A 21776-nucleotide genomic window follows, 5' to 3' on the forward strand; every position below is an offset into this window, starting at 1 on the left:
GCGATACAAGAATCCTTGTATACATGCCTGACAGTTCTTTGGTCACAACTAATGGTCCAATACCATGGCTTATCAATATCACATGCCCAACAAAATAACTTATTTGAAAATCAAAATATTTTATAAGAATATGACAGGATCCTTAATCATGGATATTCACCCTCAATTTGTCATTGATATTATGAACTTGTGAATAGGCTTTGTTACAATAGCGTGGGCTAATACCATGGCTTATCAATACCACATGCCAAAAAATCATATCTTATTTCACAATCTAAATATTTTATAAAAATATGACAAGATTCTTAACCATCGATATTCACCCCCACTTTACCATGGATATTATTAACTTGTAAATAGGCTTTGTTACAATACCATGGTCCAATATCAGGCCTTATCAATACCACATGCCCAAAAACCATAACTTGTTTCACAATAAAAACATTTTAATTTAATTTAATTTTATAACATTTTTTGTTTGAAGCTAATAGGAAAAGGGTTGTAATTAGTTTTGAGATATATATAAACCCTCTATCCTCAAGACTACTAAAATTATTCCCATATAAATGAAATTAAGGTTTTAATAAAATGAAAAATGAGAATACTTTTGTATTTAAAGACGTGAAATTTATAGAATAAAAATATTAGTAAGAACCAACATAGATATTTCTTAACTAAGGATCCAAGTGATGATAGCAAGCAAAGTGAAGGGAAGAGAGGGGGAGGGAGATAGTGACAAAGAGAGAGAGAGAGAGAGAGGTAGGAAGATAGGGAGGGGAGAGAAAGAAGAGGAGAGTGGGGGAGAGAGAGAGAGTGATGGGGGGAGACAAAGAGAAGGAGGTAGGAAGATAGGGAGGGGAGAGAGAGAGAGTGATGGGGGGAGACAAAGAGAAGGAGGTAGGAAGATAGGGAGGGGAGAGAAAGAAGAATAGAGTGGGGGAGAGAGATATAGAGTTGGAAGGGGAGACATAGATATGGAGTTGGAGGGGAAGAGAGAGGGAGGAAATAACTAAGGCATTGGGAGATAGAGGTGGAGAGAGAGAGGGAATGACAAGGGATAGATTGATAGAGAGAGAGGGAGAGAATAGAGGAGGGGAGAGAGAGAATAGGTGGGTATAAAGATAGGGAGAGAAGGGAAAGAGAGAGAGAGGGAGGCACCAAGATGGAGGGGGGGGTGTTATAGACATTTTTGTGCCTCGTGTCAGGGAGCATGGAATGTCGATAATTACAGGGATCCTCAGTCCCTAAACATGTTGTTCTTACCCCTAAAAGAACAAGGTCATCAAACAACAGCACTTCCAATCAGTTCTCCACCTGAAAACACTTCAAAACAGGCTTATTTTGGATCATGTCAGCTGCTTAACTGAGCTTCTGCGCTGTAATGCAACTGTCCCACTCTGTACCTGCGCTGGAAGTCAAAAGTAATGAAGGCTACCTGCACTGGGCGAGATTGGCCAAGTGGCACAGTCATCCTGCAAGGTGTCAACTGCCCAGGAAGCTTCCAAATTGACACTTGGTTCATAAGATTCGCCCTGTGATGAGTAAGAGGTACTTGATCACCATGTGTAACCAAGGATCTCCAAGTGGATTCAAGAACTGAAGATTAACTGAAGAGGGAGAGGACACAAGGCAGCTTCATGTCAGTCTCAAGCTGACTCATCCTCTCTTCTTCTATCCTATATATAGAGCTCTTCTATGAGGTCTAAGGAGGCTGGAATTTTGTGTAAAGCAAGAAGGTGCTGTTGGATTATAGTTAGAGCTATTGGGTGATTGTCTTACTAGAGGTGAAGAGGAGAGTTTTTGCTACTGGGGAGGTGCTGCTGGATTGGAGCCACCATTGGTTGTAACCTTCTCAGAACCCTGTTACTTCTATCAATAAAGTTTTGCATGTTCTCCTATATACTTGTATTGCATTGATGTATTGTATTTACATGTATATTTGATTCACTCTAATCCATGCATCAGTTATGAGTACATGTATGTTGTAGTTTCTTCTCTTGTTTTGTGCAGGATCTGTGTGTAGCTGGACCGGCAAAGAGAGTAAGGAGCTGGGAACAAGAGACAAAGAGAGAGGATCAAGATCGACTAAGCGAAGGACACCAGGTTGGTTAATCATTTCTTCTTTCTCTCTGTACTTTCATAAAGGAAAACATCAAAGCTTTACTTTCAGTTGTTGCTAAAGACTGTCACCTTTAGAGTAGGGATAGGGTCATCCGCATCGTATACTTTTCCCCACAACAAACTGGCGACTCCGCTGGGGAACCCAGTATCTTGTTGGTGTTTGTAGTATTTTGCTATTCATTTCTTGAAGAAAAGAGTACCAAATCGAAAAGCTTTTGACTATATCAAAAGCGAAGTAGAGGGACTGCTACTCTTGCTCATTTGCTGAGCAAATTCAAGATTTGAAGAGCTTATCTACAAAAGACTCTTTACTCTTTGTGATAGATCTTCATCCTCTTGATCATACCTTAGCCTATACTTGACCTATAGCTTTTTATTTCATCAAAAACAGTGCATTTTTGAGCTTTTTATGACACGGAAAACTTTGTAGACGAAACTCTCGTGAGTCAGTGTAGGTTGTACACAGGCAGCCTGCATTACAGCGCAGGTACTCCCTTCGGGAACTGCGCTGAGAGTGGAATTGGCAGACTAGAACCTACGCTGGTCCAGTTAGCCCTTGTCTTGCTCAGTCTTCCTATTGTGTCTTAGCCCTGTTTGCACTTGTTTTTGGCTGATTGCTTGCTGGTTATTGTACTTGCTGTAAGCCACTTCTCCTTGACATTATTCCGCCTCAGTTGTGTGATGAAACTGTGAATGTTCTTTCAGTATTTCTTGTTGCAGTTACAGTTTCCCATTGTGAAAAGCGAACCAGTATAGCTATGACCTCTTAGATCCTGAACTGTAAAAGTGTCTTTGTGATCTTAAGAGCTAGTTTTATTACTGTTCATGGCTGTTTGAGTTTGTTCGATTTGCATTTCATGGTTTGAATCTATACATTTCCTGTGTTTTTAAACAAGTCTATCATAAGGTGTCTTTTTGATTGTGGACAAGCTTGTTTATTTCTACTTGAAATTAGATTCAAAATCATACAACAGTTTCCTTTTTGTCTAGCATCAACATTAAGGATAACGAAAAGAAATACATGCATTGTGCATTTTGCATTTGACTGTATGCTTGACGATTTAGGAAGATGTGCATTTTAGTGTGTGTTCTTTGATCTGTGGAAAAAGTTGTGTCCTTCTTTTCCCTCAAGTAGATTAAGGTTTTCAAAGTTGAAAGATTGAAAAGATTTGCTTCTCATTCTTAGATTGCATATAGGAAGTTGTATATATACATCTCGTGGCGAACCTGAAAGGCAAACTGTTAAGAAAGATTAACATTAAAATAAACTCAATTTACATAACAACGCTTTGGAATTTAACGCAAACATCTAGAGGTCTAGGTAGAGACGTGTTCCGGCGTCGTTAAACATAGTGACTGTCGATCTCTACGAAGGTGGGTGATTCCTCCTGAGAGTCAGTGGCACTAACACGGACTTGAGCTCCCACGTACCGTCGCGTATATTGGGAGACCCCTATAGGCTTTTATCCTTTATCCTTAGGAAACCGTATCGGCCGCCCTACTGATCGCGATGCAGTGAACACAGCATTCACGAAGATCGACCACCCGTACCGTAAAACGTATTCTATGGTTTCGCGAAAGGTTTGGCACACCCTCTGCCTAGATCTCCAGAGCAGTTTCTTTTGGCCTTTTTGAAACTCTATAACTGAAAAAGTCCAACCGAGCATTTGTCACTTCGGGCTCGTTAATACATCGAAGGCGACTAGAGTCATCTTTAGCTTTTTCTTGACTCTTAAAACATGAAAAAGCAAGTTTGTGTCTAAAAGCATCGTTAATAAAATTTATTTTAAAGCGGAACATAATCACCTGTTATTCCCACGTTGATCTTTCAGTTGAAAAGTATGGAGCCCACCAACCAAGGAAGTAACCTTGGCGGAAGTCCAAATCCCTTCTCCTCTTGGGGAGATGTTGGTGTGCCTCATATGGCTACATTGTCTCTTCCAGGATTGACAATTGGCCTCCCTGTATGGCTCTTTTCAACTAATGTAGTCCAGATCGCCACTAATCCTGAGCAGTTGAATCAACAGTCAGAACAATCTAGAACTACCCACCAGCCTTCCACTTCTTATGATACTTCCTCTAATCCTTCATCTTCGCAAGGTAGAGCCGGAAAAAGTCAGCCTCCCAAGGAGAAGAAGGAAAAGAAGAAGAAAGAAAAGAAGCAGAAGGAGCCTCTGGCGAAGGCGACTGGGGGCAAGAAGAAGAAAGCTGACAAAAACCCACACACTGCACCGACCGGGCCTAAATCGCCATGTGTCATTTGCAAAGGGATCCATTTCCATCGTGATTGTCCTTGTATTCCCCAGATACTAAGGGACTGGTCCCCAAGGTTGCACAATCCGGTAGCATCAACCTCTGGTTGTCATGTTGATTGCATTCCGTCAACTAGCGAGAGTGAAGGACGAAGAAGGGGACCAAGATCACCCTGTCTATTGTGTGAAGGTCATCATGCCATCCACAAATGTCCATTCTTAGATGAGGCCAAGAGAGTTTTGGAAGATCGCCCGGTGTCACCGGTGCGACTTCCACCTGGATATCAAAAACTCGCGCCTAATCCCTCGATAGTTGAAAAACTGGTTGAACCACTCAAGTGGTCAGCCGAAGTGTCGGTCATTGAGAATGAACCTACTGAATCTAGACTAGACGAAAGTCTAAAGGTCGATACGGCAGTTGGCCCGGTTCTTCCTTCAGAGGTTCTATCGTCCAATGACCCCGTCATTGAAGACCCGTCTTCAAATGACACCGTCGCCGAAGAGTCGTCTTCATGCGACACCCTCACTGATGAGAACAAGGATGACACCATCCAGGTTCTTTTCATCAGCACCGACTCCGATGAGCATCAGGGCAATGCGCCCATTCCTTTATCGCAGGAAGGAACATCATCAGAGTCATATCCGGCCGTATATTCGGTCCCACCGCCAAGCAACCTGGTTGTATCCTTTGATTGGAATCAACTAGGCAGACCCCGGTTACCAGCCAGTGTACCATTCAGAATCATTGTCCAGATCTATAGAATGATTATGGCTGGTACTATCATTGATGAAGGGGCGTCTGTGAGTATCCTTTCCTCTGTTGCTTGGAAAGCACTGGGTTCCCCGGCGCTTTTACCTGAGTTGAGAAATATCTTAGGTTTTGATAAAGGAACCAGTCGACCATCAGGGATCCTCCCCGATGTACCTGTTACATTGAAGGGGAAGACCGTCAGGATGAACGTGTTGGTAGTTCAAGGACCCTTGGATTATAACCTACTCCTTGGACGCGACTATATTTATTGCATGGGAGCGATAGTCTCCTCACTCTTTAGAGTAATGTGTTTTCCACATGAAGGAAGGGTGGTCAAGCTCGTAGACCAACTTTCATTTCCGGGATCTCGCATCGCAAATAGTCAAATACCAATCCTAAATGGTCTGTTCACTCAAGATTCGCCTCCGCCCCCGGTCCTCCTTCCCGATGAGCGCGAGTGATTCGGAAAGAAAGACTAGGACCTAGGGGGCATGCACCCTGGTCTGCTTCGGGCAGAAGAAACTCCGGGTATAAGACAGAATTTCCGCAGGAGAACATGACTAGTCCGTACCCCGTCCGTAGGAAGTGTGGTTGTTCTGGAATAATGATCTTTTGTTAAAGTTATGTGTTTGGGAATCATTCACCTTTGTCTAAAAAAGTGGGCAATGCCCGAGTAGGAATTCCCTTATTACAACAAGTAGTCACCATCTTTAAATTCAAGCCTCGCCCATCGAAACATGTGTTTTGAAGGATAAGCAGGGGCAGTCTATTAAGAAGGAGACCGTATTGTTGTGACAGAGGGTAACCATCTTAGGACAACCCAATGATAGGCACCGCCGAAGAAAGAGATTGATCTGCGGCAGCAAATCGAACCGTCTTTGGAATAATAAGAAAGAGGCAAGCCTCCCTCAATAATACCAATGTTTTATCTTTGAGTAGTGTTCTTCTATTGTCATAAATAACTGTTTGTTAAAAGTGGGCTGACGGGAAGCCTGAGTACTACGTAAGACCCCTTAAAATAACGAGAAGACAAGTATCGTTAGCATTAGATTAGCAAGATGACAAATAAATGTGAACACCCAAAGAAAAGCAGAAGTAGGGGAGAGGAGGGGCAGCCTCGAAATTCTATCCTATACCTGGGGGCATGCAAACTTTCTGGAGTGCAAGCTAGGGGCGGTTATTTATCTGGTTTTAAGATTAACCGTTTCCAAACTTGCATGAAAGAAAGCCTGTGGGGCAAAAGTAAAATTTGCCAAAAGTGAGCACAGCTGTGGTAAGGCATAAGCTCTATAAAAATTGGTCCTTACGAGAGGCGTTCTTCATATGACTGGTATATCGAGCAGTTTTAGCATATAGTTCATGCTCGTTAAAAAATAAACGCAAATCCGAGCAGTTTTAGGACTGAATTTATGCTCGTTAAAAAATAGAAAAGTGTGAGCAAAAGTTTCCCTCAGAGTTCAAGCTCATGGAAAAAATGAACCGGTAAATAACCTTTTGAGATCGTAAATTCATCAGCCATAAGAACCTTGATCGTGTTTTCATCCATCACCTCCACTGTTCATTTGGCCGATCATTCACTTCCATTTGTGTGTTTACCTCTTTTGAGAAACAGTTGCGAAGAGTGATTTCACCTAGCCATCCTTGTGACACTACCGTGATTGGAAAATTCCAATTTGTACCTGGAATCAGTTGCTATCCCTGTTTATCACTCGTTCCTCAAAAGACGAGTCTTCTTTGAGCTCTTTTCACTGACTCGTAAAATATGAAAAGTTTGCCGAGTTTTTTGGCCTTCTAGCTCGTTAAACGACCGAAAGCTATCCCTCCTCTAGATTTTAATCTTTTTGGACCTGAGGGATTATTGCACAAAAAGATCGAGCGCTTGTCTTGTTCGGCTCGTAAAAGTACCGAACAGCCATCCCTTCTGTATTGTTTTATACTTTTTCGGACTTAAGGGATTAGATGACGAAAAAGGAATTATGGAGTTGACTTTCTGTACCTTTTCAGACTCTCTAAAAATGAAAAGGACTGAGTTTTCCTTGTCGTTAGACTCGTTAAAATGATTAAATACCGACAAACTTGTCTTTAGACGAGAACGAGTTTCCCTATCGCTAGGCTCGTTGAATCGTAGCGATAGGCTTGCCCGAAGGGCCGGTTATAGAACAAGCATATGTTATCCTCCTCAAGCTTGATAAAAATAAAGAGGTACTGGTCAGAAATGACTGGGGAAAAATTGGGAGAACATTCAAAGTTTAATGGTAGCGAGTCACTCTTGGACATGACACTTTTCCTCCGTATCACATCGGGTTGGGTTGTTTCATTCACCGGTCTCATCACCATGGTCCTCGCCACACCATCCACATTTGGGGTAATGCTACCGATCCATCACATCAGTGTCGTTATATGTTCAAGAGGGGTCATTCTGAAAGTGTCAACCGTGTCCCATCCACTGCCATACATTATCCTTCATCCATTCATGATCGCCACCCTGAATCATATGTCACAGTTTGTTTTCACCTCCACTAAAGTCATTAGCTCCGTTCCGTGTCATTGATGTGGGATTCATTAAGGCCCTCCTTTGACGGATCGCTTCTTGTCGACTTCAGCTCATTATCCAAGAAGTAGATCTAGGAACACCCCCATCAGTACTTTGAAGCTTGCATGCCTCAATGGCAAGTTTCTCACTTCCGGTGACAGGTATACATCAATGACCTTCGACCAGAAGATTTTGCGTGGCGTTCGACGCCAAGTCCTTTATTCACGCCACGTGAATTGTACTGCAGTACCTTGAGGGTCATCGTCATTATTGGTGATTCCTCTCGCGCTTGTTAACGGTTTTCATTATTGACCGGTAATCAAGCGATGTCTTTCCATGTTCGACTTCAGTGCAATTCTCACATGGATCGACTTGTACTTAGAGTGAAGATCGAACGAGTTTGAAGACCCCGGATCTAGTTTCATCCATCCGGGCTGCGATATATATTCAGGAAATATAAAAGCATTTGCCATGTACATCATTGCAGCAAATGATCATCCTACTCAAAGGATGATAATTTCAGCAGAAAATTATCAGTCTATCTTCAGACGATCGTCTGTCATATGTACCAAAATGTATTTATAAAAAGCTGAGCATGGGAATGCCCGCCTCAGCTAGATCATGAGAATAATGATGAATGAAAAATAATGTATTGTATTGTATTGTATTACAGGGCACTCTCCTCAGCACTGGAACGAACTTCGGATCCTCTAGATAAAGCATTTCACCCGATAAACGGCCTCATACTTTAGGGGGCAACTGTTATAGACATTTTTGTGCCTCGTGTCAGGGAGCATGGAATGTCGATAATTACAAGGATCCTCAGTCCCTAAACATGTTGTTCTTACCCCTAAAAGAACAAGGTCATCAAACAACAGCACTTCCAATCAGTTCTCCACCTGAAAACACTTCAAAACAGGCTTATTTTGGATCATGTCAGCTGCTTAACTGAGCTTCTGTGCTGTAATGCAACTGTCCCACTCTGTACCTACGCTGGAAGTCAAAAGTAATGAAGGCTACCTGCGCTGGGCGAGATTGGCCAAGTGGCACAGTCATCCTGCAAGGTGTCAACTGCCCAGGAAGCTTCCAAACTGACACTTGGTTCATAAGATTCGCCCTGTGATGAGTAAGAGGTACTTGATCACCATGTGTAACCAAGGATCTCCAAGTGGATTCAAGAACTGAAGATTAACTGAAGAGGGAGAGGACACAAGGCAGCTTCATGTCAGTCTCAAGCTGACTCATCCTCTCTTCTTCTATCCTATATATAGAGCTCTTCTATGAGGTCTAAGGAGGCTGGAATTTTGTGTAAAGCAAGGAGGTGCTGTTGGATTACAGTTAGAGCTATTGGGTGATTGTCATACTAGAGGTGAAGAGGAGAGTTCTTGCTGCTGGGGAGGTGCTACTGGATTGGAGCCACCATTGGTTGTAACCTTCTCAGAACCCTGTTACTTCTATCAATAAAGTTTTGCATGTTCTCCTATATACTTGTATTGCATTGATGTATTGTATTTACATGTATATTTGATTCACTCTAATCCATGCATCAGTTATGAGTACATGTATCTTGTAGTTTCTTCTCTTGTTTTGTGCAGGATCTGTGTGTAGCTGGACCGGCAAAGAGAGTAAGGAGCTGGGAACAAGAGACAAAGAGAGAGGATCAAGATCGACTAAGCGAAGGACACCAGGTTGGTTAATCATTTCTTCTTTCTCTCTGTACTTTCATAAAGGAAAACATCAAAGCTTTACTTTCAGTTGTTGCTAAAGACTGTCACCTTTAGAGTAGGGATAGGGTCATCCGCATCGGATACTTTTCCCCACAACAGGGGGAGAGAGAGTGATGGGGGGGAACAGAGGGAGGTGAGAGAGAAAGGGAGAGACAAGACTAAGAGAGATGAGAGAGAGATGGAGTTAGAGGGGGAGAGAGGGAAGGAAGAAGAAATACATAGAGGGAGAAAGGTAGATAGAGAGGGAGTGACAAAGGAGCGATGGAGAGAGGAGAGATAGAGGGAAGAGAGAGAGGCAGAGAGGAAGAGGGAGGGAGAGAGAGATAGATATGAAGAGAGAGTGTGTATGTTTGGGGGGTGAGATAGAGAGAGGGAATAAGAAAGAGACACATAGATACAAATATAGATATTATATAACCAACCTAAATCCATCTTAACCTGGATCTATCAAGTGCCAAAAAAGATGTTTGCACATCGAGAGATTGGATCCCTCTCGGCACTTGATAGATCCAGGTTGAGATGGATCTAGGCTAGCTTAATAAGTCTGTTGTTGTATTTGATAAACTAACACTTTTTTTTATGGTTGTGTTTAAAAGCAATTTTTCCACATTTGGTGTATTTATCATAATAATAATAATAATCTAATTTTAATTTAATTTTAAGCTTACCTTTTTTATGCAATGATTTTGTTGTTAGTTTATATAGATAGACATGTTATACTTTTGGAAATTGAAAAGGAAACATGTGCTCTTAACTTGGTTGTATTGAAAACATTTAAGTGTAAGAAAGAAACATGCCCTTTTAACTTGGTTGTATTAAAAACATAAGTGTTCTTGTATACTAGGTGGGTGCAAACAAGAGAGAGTATATGGTAAGTGGATTAAATAGTTAAAAACAAATGTTAGTTAAGAAGAAAGTTACAAAAATCTAACAAATAGGCTAGGGTTAGGCTATTACTATTCTGGGACATCTAAAGTTCAAGGTACATTTTATGGAGGTGTAGTCTAAGCCCTTGGGTGTAGGGCACATATTATGGGTATCTTGGACTTTTGGTGTGCGTTAGTGGTGTCAACTAGTGGTGGAGTGTCCAACCAATCAGTAGGCAATGTTTTTCATTTACAAGGTTGGCATCAATTAAGTATTCTCCCTCTCTACCCAACTCTAAGATGAGGAGTGTGCATAATGGACTTATTATTGTAACAAATTGCAAATATTTGACTATATTTAAGTTTAAGGGCTTGAAGTGGTTGCGTCAACCTACAAATATTTAAAGGAACTATGTGTTTTTCAATTAAAACCTTGTGGTCAAAGAGCTGCAAAAGAGGAAGGCCTTATGGCTATTTTTAAGGGCTTGTAATGACCCTCGTCTTGTGGTAAATATGTAGATATGATGCTAATGGTCCTGATCTTAGTACATTCATGTATATAATGTAAATATTTTCCTATCACCTTGCATTGTGTAAATATGATAAAGATTTTGTGGTTACCCTGACGTACATGTTGAAGTTCCGCTTGCATAATTATGGTAGACACTTCTAAGTTATCCTTGTGTACATGGGGAAGATCATAATTACTCTATGCGATAAAAACACCTAGTAATATTTTCACACTGAAAACTATACAATAAACTTAACCCTAATATCTTAGTGAAGAACAAGTAACAAGCTAGACTATGGAAGGGTTTTTGGATTGAATGTTAGTGAAAATCATTGTAGTTAGGTGTGCCAATGTGTGGTGAGTGTTAGTGAGTGCTAGGGAAACACAAGGGAGCACTAGATCAAAATGCATGGAAATGAATGAATAAGAGTGTGTGACAGGGACTGTGTCAATGAGTTCCAGGTGTGGTAGGAGGGGAGTGACATGGTATCCTAAGAAGCGCTAAGTCATTCTAGTGTGCCAAAGCAACATGCAGCCAATATGTGCTAGGTGCCAAGGTGTGCCTAATAGTGCTAGTAAGTGTTAGGGAAACACAAGGGAGCACTAGGTGAAAATAATTCATGCAAATGAACGATTAAGAGTTTGTGATAGGCAGTGTCAGTGATTTTAGTGTGTGCTAAGGAGGGAGTGACAAGGTATGCTAGGCAGTGCTAAGGTATTCTAGAGGCCAGGGAAACATGACAAGATGTGCTTGGTGCTAAGGTGTGCCAATGCATGCCAGGGAGATTTATGGAGTGTTAGGGAAAAACAAGGGAGCACTAGTTTCAAATGCATGGAAATGAATGAATAAGAGTGTGTGACAGGGATTGTCAGCGAATTCTAGGTGTGCTAAGGAGGGAGTGAGAAGGTATGCTAGGTAGTTCCAAGGAATGCTAGAGTGCTAGGGTGACATGCGAAGATGTGCCAAGTCCTAGGGTGTGCCAATGTGTGTCATGGAGTTCCATGAGAACACAAGGGAGGACTAGATCAAATTGCATGGAAATGAATAGATAAGAGTGTGTGATAGGGAGTGTCAGCAAGTTCCAATTGTGTTAAGGAGGGATTGACAAGGGTATATTCTAGGCAGTGCCAAGGCATGCTAGAGTGTCAAGGCATGTAAGGGAGTGGAAAATAATTCCAATGAATTCAGGGGATGTTAATGTGTGCCATGTAGTGCCAATGGATTGTTATACGTGCTAGATGTTGTAACATGTGAAGATGTAAACTATGTTGCTTAGTTGTTTTATGGGCACTGTTGGATGTGAGCCTTGACTTGGTAACTTATTAAGTGGGATGAGTTAATATTGGACATTAGAAGCCTAAGATGATTTATAGTCTGTTAGGGGAACAAGGCATAGTCTAGTTGTGGTAAATGTATATTGGTAAAGTTATTGTAGTCAAGGCAGGACTTGGTTGGGTTCCTAAGTCTAAAAGAAAATAAGGGTAATTATGAGGGAATGATAATTAAGGAGTGTCATGTCATGCCAATGAATGAAAAGGCATGCTGACATATGCCAAATAGTGTCAATGCATGTCAAAGAGTGTTTGGGAGAGTCCAGGAATCATAAGGGAGAACTAGGTCAAAGTGCATGGAAATGAATGAATAAGAGATTATGCCAGGGAGTGTCAGTGAATTCTAAGTGTCCCATGGACGAAGTGTGTTAGGATAATTTCGTATTAGGACATGTAGGAGGAAAGCCTATGATTGTGATAAGAGGATGGAAAAAGAAGTTTGAGACAAAAGGAGACTTTGGTCTAGGCACAACACTATTTTTTCAATCACTTGGTTGTGTTCCCAAGTCACAAACAAAGTAAGGTTATCTATGAGGGCATGAAAGCTAGGGAGTGCCAAGGTGTGTAGGGAATTTTAGGAAGTGCTAACACATGTTATAAAGTTCCAAGGAATGTTAGGCATGTCAAGACATGCCAAGTGCTAAGTCATGCCAATGTGTGCTAGGTTTTAGGATGTGGCACCAACACATGCTAGGGATTGCCAAGGAAACACAAGGGAGGACTCGTTTCAATTACATGTAAATGAATGAATGTGTGTGTGTGATAGGGAGTGTTAACAAGTTATAGGTGTGATAAGGAGGGAGTGAAAACATATGATAAGCAATGCCAATAGATGATAGAGTGATAGGAAATCCTACTAAGATGTAACAAGTGCCATGGTCTACCAATGTGCGCAAGGAGTGTTAAGGAGTGTTAAGGAAGCACAAGGGAGCACTAGGTCATAATGCATGGAAATGAAGGAATAAGAGTGTGTGGCATGGAGTGTTAGTGAGTTCCAATTTTTTTAAGGAGGAGTTACAAGGCATGCTTGGCAATGCTAAGGAATTCTAAAGTTCTAGGGTGACATGCAGCCAAGATGTGCCAATGCGTGTAAGGAAGTGTTAGCTACAAGTGTCAGGGAAAAAAAAGGGAGAACTATGTCAAAATGAATGGAAATGATGAAATAAGAGTTTTTGATTAGAAGTTTCAGTGAGTTCTAGGTGTGCTAAGGACAAATTGACAAGGTATGCTAGGCAGTGTTAAGGCATGCTAGAGGCTAAGGCAACATGCCAAGATGTCATAGGTGCTAGGTGTGTGAAGGAGAGATAAGGAGTTCTAGGGAAACACAAGGGAGAACTAGGTAAAAATGCATGGAAATGAATGAATAAGAGTTTGTGACCAATAGTGTCAGCGATGTCTAGGTGTGCTAAGAAGAGAGTGACAAGGTATACTATGTAGTGCTAAGGAATGCTAGAGTATTAAGGCGGTAGGCCAAGATGTGTCAGGGGCTAGGGTGAGCTATGGAGTGTTAGGGTGTGTCAAGGAAACATAAGGAAGCACTAGTTCAAAATGCATGTAAATTAATGAATAATAGTGTGTGAGAGGGAGTTTCAATGAGTTGTAGGTGTGTTAAGGAGGGAGTGACAAGGTTATACGCTAGGCAATGCTAAGGTATGCTAAAATACCAAGGCATGTTATGAAGTTCCATGGTGTGCTAGGGAGTGTCAAAGCGTGCCAAGGAATGTAGGGGATGTTAATGCATGCCACATAGTTCGAAGGCATTCTAAGACATGTCAGGTGCTATGGCATGTCAAGATGTAAATTGTGTTTCTTAATCATTTTAGACCAAGGTTGGATGTGATGAGCCTTTTCTTGGTAACTTGTTAAGTGGGATGAGTGAGATTGTAAATGAGTACCCTAATATGAGTTACAATTAGTTCTTAGGTGAACAAGGCATATGTTGAATTTCCATGACACATGAGAATATGGGTTTGGCCTTAGAAATTTTTATGCGAACACACTCAAGTGCCACAACATATCTACTATGCAAAACAAAATCTTCCATGCAAGAAAAAGTAATGGATTGAATGCACATAGTTTAGGGTCTGCAGATCTTCATATGTTAATGCTTATTATTTTGATATACAATAACCATTTATATGTCTGGTGTAAGACACCTCTGGAGATTTCTATCCAACAAAAACATCTATGTGGTAAAAGGTGTACTATAAGAGGTCACTCCATCAAAAATAGAAACCAAAAGGGACCTTAATGTGCACACAGATGAATAATTAAGAATATTTTTATCTATGACTGCTGATGTGGAGGTATGGGACAAAATTGCATAGGCAGCGAACCTTTTTGTTCAACCAATCAAGATATAAAAAGGAAAATGTGTGATTATATATACATGTGTGATAGTATTTGGAGAAATGCCAACCTAACCCAAAAAAATTGTTGACATTTTGTTGGAACTAACCTATAATTGTTCCTAAATTTGATAAGCATGTAAAATAGTACTGACTTTTCAATACAAAATATAAATTGATAGGAACATGGCCAAATTGTGAAAGTGTAAAAATTGGTATGGTTTAAAGGGACTGATCCCTTTGAAAAGTCTTAAATTTGGTAATGAAGGTTGATCCTCATTTTAGAACCCCTTTGGGCATCTATCTTAGGAATTGGTGTAGGATGCAACACTGCAGAATATTTTTTGTAGCAGTGATGTCAACCCTTGTATAGTGACAGGGGTTGGAGTTGGCCTGTCAAAGCTCATTAGTCTACTTTGGAACTTCTCTAGGGTAATGTGTTAGATGATTTGGAGTATGAGGGCATGATTTTATATTTAGTTTGCATTGAAGAAGCTTTGGAGGCTAGATACTATAGAAAAGCCCCTTGTTCTGAATAGAGAAGCACATGCCACTAAAGAAAGTAACAACAAGTACACAGATTTGAAACTCAAATCACATCACTATTTATTACTCTTTGAAACAAGAAATAACTAAAAATTTCAAACACTACTATTCACTTTTCCTTTAGCCTAGAAGGTACAATGAATCTGGAAACATGTACAACAATGTCTCAAATTTCTTAACTCCTAATCCTAATGCACCTTCCTTGAATGGATAGACAAGACAATTAAAGTATGCCACTAGTGAATATGATATGAGATATGAAAACATGCTTCCTTAGCTAAGGCTGAGAATGATGAATAACTAGGGAAGTGCTCCTTTTAACTGTGCATGAGAAAACTAAACAAAGAAAAGAGTTTCACTACTCCAGGTGCCAAAAACGAATCTAGTGCCTAAGGTAAGTGATTTGCCCAGAACAAGATATTAAGGACTCGGAAACTTTGTTGCTTCCTTCAAGAGAGGTGTATGCCAAATAGAACTAAGCTCTCATGCACTATCCTCCAAATTCATTCACCTTTAACAGAAATGTTGTGCCCAAAAAAGGACAAGAGACCAATATCCAAGAGAATTCACTGACTACCCAGAGACCCTTGTGCTCAAACAACGAGATAATAAGGGAATGCCAACTAGGATGGAATATTTCACCATAGAAATTGGCAAGAGATAGAAGGGTTTAAAAAATATCAGACCTAATGCCCAAGAACAAATGAATTAATCCACACTTTGTGATCCAAAATGAATTCAATCCTTCTTTATTTATAGATTTTCCAGAGGGGTTTCATATTCTTAAGTGATTGAGTAAACCTTACTCCAAAACCAAAATTTGGGTTTTTTAAGCCCATTTTCCCCAAAAATTGCCCAACAATGGGTATTTTGGGGGGTTTTCCCCTTTATGGAGCACTATAGTCTACGGGGATGGATAGGATATTATGTCCCATTCATCCTCAATTTGTAGACGATGTTACATGGAACCTAATAAAAGAAACAATGCTTTAGTTTAGGAGGTAATAACTAAATGCTCATTTCTTTCCACATAGGACATACATCTTGCAAAAATGATCATGGGGTACAAATACTACAAAAGGCCTAAATCTTACTAGGATTTTCATAGTCCAAGAATAAAACCCCTTTCTGGTGAAACAAGGTCAGTACCACATACTACAAGCACAAATGACAAATTCAAAAACAATATACTTATTTAATGAAAAAATGATGAATCATATTAGCGCACTTTAAATTTAATAGCTCTTGAGTTGTAGTGTCAATCAAAATTTCTTAGGTTGGATCATAATTAAGTACTCAATGTTATTTTGGGTCCAATTTGGGGAAATGGAGGAGTTCTTGGTGACAATGGGATGATCAGGCTTTTCAGAAGAGAGCTCTATTATACTTTTCAACATACAAGCCATTAATTCTAGTGGAGGAGATATAGAGAAGCCTTTTATAATGACCTTTCCAAGATCAATTTGGAGGAAAATCCATTTTCAAAGCTTAAAAATAGTTCTAGATTCAAACAAAAGTAGTAATTTTTCAAAACAATTATTAATTCCCAAGAAATTGGAGCCAAGCTGACATGTTGAGCATTTATTCTTCTACTGGGAAAGGAAGCATTTATGAAAAGGCCTTGGCCCTTTGATCCAGTATTTGATGTAAATATCTTGATTAGAAATGTAATAAGAGATGCAGTTTATATGAAGGAAAAGGGAAAAGGAGAGGGATAGTTAATAATTATCTCTAAAAAACTCTCAATAGAATCCTAACATATTTGAAATGGAAAAGAATAACTCCATGGTTATTTTTTTCTTTAGAAACTTTTCTAATTTCCATGATTGAAGCATGTATTCATGCCTTGAAAAAGCTCACAAATGCTTTTGATATTGGTTGAAGCAAAGAAAATGTGCAAAGTTACACTCACATAGAGGTATGGAAAAAAAGTATGTGGAGCTTTTTGTCCGAGTCTCCAAACAAAGAATGAACAAAAGGTGAAAAATCCAAGTCAAAAGGTATGTGTAGCTTTTGTCATGCAGAGGTAGGTGTTGACTCCACACTCTACAATGAAGGCTTTGCAGCGCAAGTGACACAAAGGTTTGTATGTAGAACCTTGGATTGAAAGGAGGAGCTTGATGCCACATGTCCACTATTACCCCACTTTCTGTATGAGTTACAAAAGATAAAAATAATGAGATACAGGAGATACAAAGTAGATACTATTGTTATTCAAATTTAATAAAAAATATTACTATGTCTTCCTCGACATAAAAGAAACATCTTCCATAAAATTGTTTTCTCCATGAACCTAATTTAAAATGAATCTATTCCATTGATGCTCCCAGTCACAAATAGAAACGATGTCGATGGGCCAATTTCATTTTAGAAAATTCATAGTTAGTTTCAATTGTAAGATCTCCTATTTTCAGTTCAGATTTCAGTTGCAAGCAGTGAAACAGGACTCGCCGATTAATCACAAGTCAGAATCTGCTCAATCTCCAAGTGATATGATCTAAATTTTTGTGAGGAAAACTTGCATTGATAAAGTTTAACTCATGGTCAATGCAAGTTTTTAAAGTTTAGGTATTCTGCATTGCTAAAAACTAAACGTCAATCATTCCAAAATTTATTTCCCTTTTCTCAGGCCCAAAACTCATACATTGAGACCATTACTAATCAATCACTACTCACTATTACACAGTCGAAACTCAATTTCAGGGAACCAGGAAGGTGAGCCTAAGTCCAGACTCCATATCGGGAAGTCGACAATGTGTGTTCTATCCATACTCCATATCGATCTTCGGGTAGTCACGCGTCACCTTCAGTATGTGTTACCTTTAGGCTTAGCTGCTTCACTATTCAACAATCGAGGTACATTGACACTTGGCTTAAATAATATTTATATTACTATATTGATGTTTCAATGTCATTTTCAATGGAAAGTTTCAAGTTTCATTGTTCAACAATCGAATGTTCGACGTATTCCTTTGGTTATGACTTTTCATCCCTATAAATGGGGCTTAAATAGATTTAAAAAATGCACTAAGAAATGGTTTAATACCAACCATCAACCAAGTCATCAAGCGTTCCTTCCTTGGTCGATGTCTTGCTAACTTCAAAGGCTTTAACCATGCATTCACAACTTTGGGTATTTTTGTTCTTCCAGAATCTGTTATTGATGTATTGGTTCAATTGTCTTATGTTAAACGAACTTGCAAATTCAAGATTACAATGCAATATATGCTGATAATATTTCCTTTAGGTAGAATTTCCTCATATATACCTAATTGTGTTTCAAGGTCATAGTGATACATTAGGTCGAAATGTGCTTGTGTTGCTGGACAAACTCCTCTTTGATCCTTAGCAAAACCTCATATCCTTTAAAACCAACCCTCTTTTTTGTGTAGTTATATATGGCATTTTTAATTTTAATTTTTTATTGTATTTTACAGGCGCCAAATTAAATAGAAGGCACAACTCCAAATCTAAACAAAAGCTGCAATTTAAACACAATTCCAAAATAGCAACAATGTCGAGGGAGAAGGACTTTGCTTGGGCTTATTGTGAGAAGATTCTTGGAGACCCTAATCTCCTTTGTAAATTTTGCAAAGAGAAATGTAGTGGAGGCATTTATAGATTCAAGTACCACCTTGCACAAATACCCGGCCATGATATAGGTCTTTGCAAAAACGTTGACGAAAATGTCAAACACCAAGCAACGTTGGCCATTGATATGTTGAGTTAGCATAATGCAAAGAAAGAAAAGAAAAAAAAGAAATAGAAACTCTTGGAGTTGAGAATTTTTCTTCCACTACCCCATTTTCATCTCCCTCTGTTGAATCCTCAATGCAGTTCCCAAGTTTCCCACACATGACTCCAAGTGCAAGTCAAACTCAAAGCCAAATGAATCCTCTTGCATTCAACATTGGAGGTGGAAACATAAACACCTTCTTTTCTCCCTGCACAAAACCTAGTTCCCAACCTACCTTGGATACCACTGGTTGGAAAAAAAACATCCATAGTCAGGTAAGGAAGGACATTTCTAACTTTTGGTACTATTCTAACATACCTTTCCACTGTGCCATAAGTCCTTATTGGTAAGCTATGATTGATGCAGTTTCTATTGCAAGTCCAGGGTTCAAAGCTCCTTCATTAGAGAGCATTAGGACAAATTTGCTATTAGAAAGTGTTGAAGATGCCATTCTTGTGCTATCTGAGTTTTGTTCATCATGGGTAGAAACAGGGTGCACGATCATGAGTGATGAATGGACAGAACAGAGCAATAGAACTTTAATAAATCTCCTTGTCTCTTGTCCAGTAGGTACAATGTTTCTCAAATCAGTGGATTCCTTATACAAGGTTGAGACTTCACAACTTATTTGTAAAATTATCGAGGAAGTCATTCAAGAAGTGGGAGAAGAACATGTTGTACAAATTGTCACTGACAATGCAACTAATTATATGGTTGCTAGTAGATTTTTTGAGATTAGGCATACCACTATTGTTTGGACCTATTGTGTTTCTCATCGTATAGATTTAATGCTTGAGGACATTGGTAAGCTTCATTGGATACATGAGGTTGTGGAGAAGGAAAAATCCATAACCAAATACCTATACAACCACATTATTGTCCTAAAAACCATCAGAAAATACACTGAAGGTAAAGAAATTGTTCGACCTACAATAACTAGATTTGCAACAAATTTCATATCTTTGCAATTTGTGGTTGGGCAAAAGATAAACCTGAAGAGGATGTCCTTGGGACTTGAGTGGATGGCATCTAAACATTCCAAGACCCTTGAAGACATTGAAGTTGTTTCACTTGTGTTTAATGATGATTTCTGGAAATATGCCGAAGAGATTATTGTTGTGATGGAGTCCCTTGTTAGAGTTCTCAGGTACTTCAAGTCTTTTAACTTTTTCATGTTTTAAATTTCATTTCAAGCTTCTTTTTATTTTCAATGTTTCATATTAATTTAAATTTGAAAGCTTGAACTTTCAGGATGGTTTATGGTGACAAACCCGCTATGGGTTACATTTATGATGTGATGCATCTCGCAAAGGAGGCTGTCAAAACAAGATATGGGGATGAGGAGTCAAAGTATATGCCTCTTTGGGACAATATTGATACACATTGGGATAGGAAATTGCATTCTCCCTTACGTGCTGCTAGGTACTTCTTAAACCCATAGTATTTTTATCATAAGAGAAAATTTAATGAGGATGGGGAGGTTCAAAAAGGACTTATGACATGCATGGAAAGGTGCTTCCCTGATCCAAAATTTCAAAGTCGTGTATATTCCCAACTATAGGATTATAGAGCACCGCCTAAATTATTTTCCTATACCAGTGTTATACGAGAAAGGTCTAAGGTGTTGCCAGGTACCCTTTGAGGCTTGAAGGCTTTATCAGTTCATTAAATTTTTTTAAAATTTATTTTGTATGTTAAATGTTTTATTAAATTTTGTTGTCTTTTTAAGTTCTTAATATTTAGTATTTATTACGTCTACTCACGAACCCTTGCCACTTGCTAGGTATTTGGTGGAAAAACTTTTGTGTGATACACCATATTTGAAGAGATTTTCCATTTGAATCTTAAACCAAGCATGTAGTCCTTCAAGTTGTAAGTGCAACTAGAGCATGTTTGAGAAAATAAATTCTAAGAAGTGCAACCGATTGACACAAAAGTGCTTAAATGACCTTGTATTTTTCCATTACAGTCTACAACTTTGCAACAAGAAAATACTAGGTGAGAGCTTGAATTTGAAGGTTTCATAATTTGATTTCGAATTTAAAGTTTAAACTTTAAAGTTCAAAGTCAAACTTAAATTCACATTTAAATGTTTCATGATAATGATAGGTTTGGATCATTCACCAATAGACCTTGAAGAGATAGATTTGCAAACTACAAATGCAGCAGATTGGGTCCAATTAGAGGAGGCTCCTCTTTTAAGCCTACATGACTTGAAGAACTTTGAGAGTCAAGCAAGTGGAGGAGTGGGAGGAATCGCTTCTAGTTCTCACCCTTAAGAGTCTTATAATCTTAGTTAGTGATTTTTTCTAATTAGTATGAAGTTGTTTGTAAACTTTTAGAAGCAGTTTCTTCTACTTCTATGTAGTCACTAGTTAGGAGTCATGACTGAGTACTTTGGATCATGTTTGGACTCATAACATATACGAGATGCTTATTCATTCATGATATTTTGGACATATATTGATATTATGAATTTCTTGGACATGGATTTACTAAATATCAATGAAATTTGTTTTTTTTAATTCAATATATGTGTATATTTTTATTTATTGAATTCACTGATTTTTTCCCAATTTTTTCACGATTTTTTTCTGATTTTTCCCCAATCTGATTTAAAATCTTAGCTCTTTTTCATGATCGATTTATTGTCTATTCTTTGTTTGTTAACATTGGTTACAAGTTTCATTCTTCACTTATGAGTGCTAAGGTGTGCTAGAAGGTCCCAATGCATGTTGAGGAGTGTTAGGGAGTACTATGACAACACAAGGGAGCACTAGGTCAAAATGCATGGAAGTGAATGAATATGAGGGTGTGTTGGGGAGTGTCAATAAGTGATAGTTGTCATACCAAGGAGGGAGTGACAAGGTATGCTAAGAATAGGTAAGGCATGCCATGGAATATCAGGGAATGTTAAGAACTGCTAGAGTGTGCTAGGTAGTCCAGGGTGTGCTAACATGTGCCAAATAGTGCCAAGTAATTCCAGGTGCTAAGACATGGTAGGATGTGCAGGGTGCCAGAGTATGCCAATATGCATCAAGGAGTTTCAAGGA

The sequence above is a fragment of the Pinus tabuliformis genome, chromosome 3_1, assembly GCF_031772625.1.
Source record: "Pinus tabuliformis cultivar Carrire ecotype Pingquan chromosome 3_1, CPIR1, whole genome shotgun sequence".
NCBI lineage: Eukaryota > Viridiplantae > Streptophyta > Pinopsida > Pinales > Pinaceae > Pinus > Pinus tabuliformis.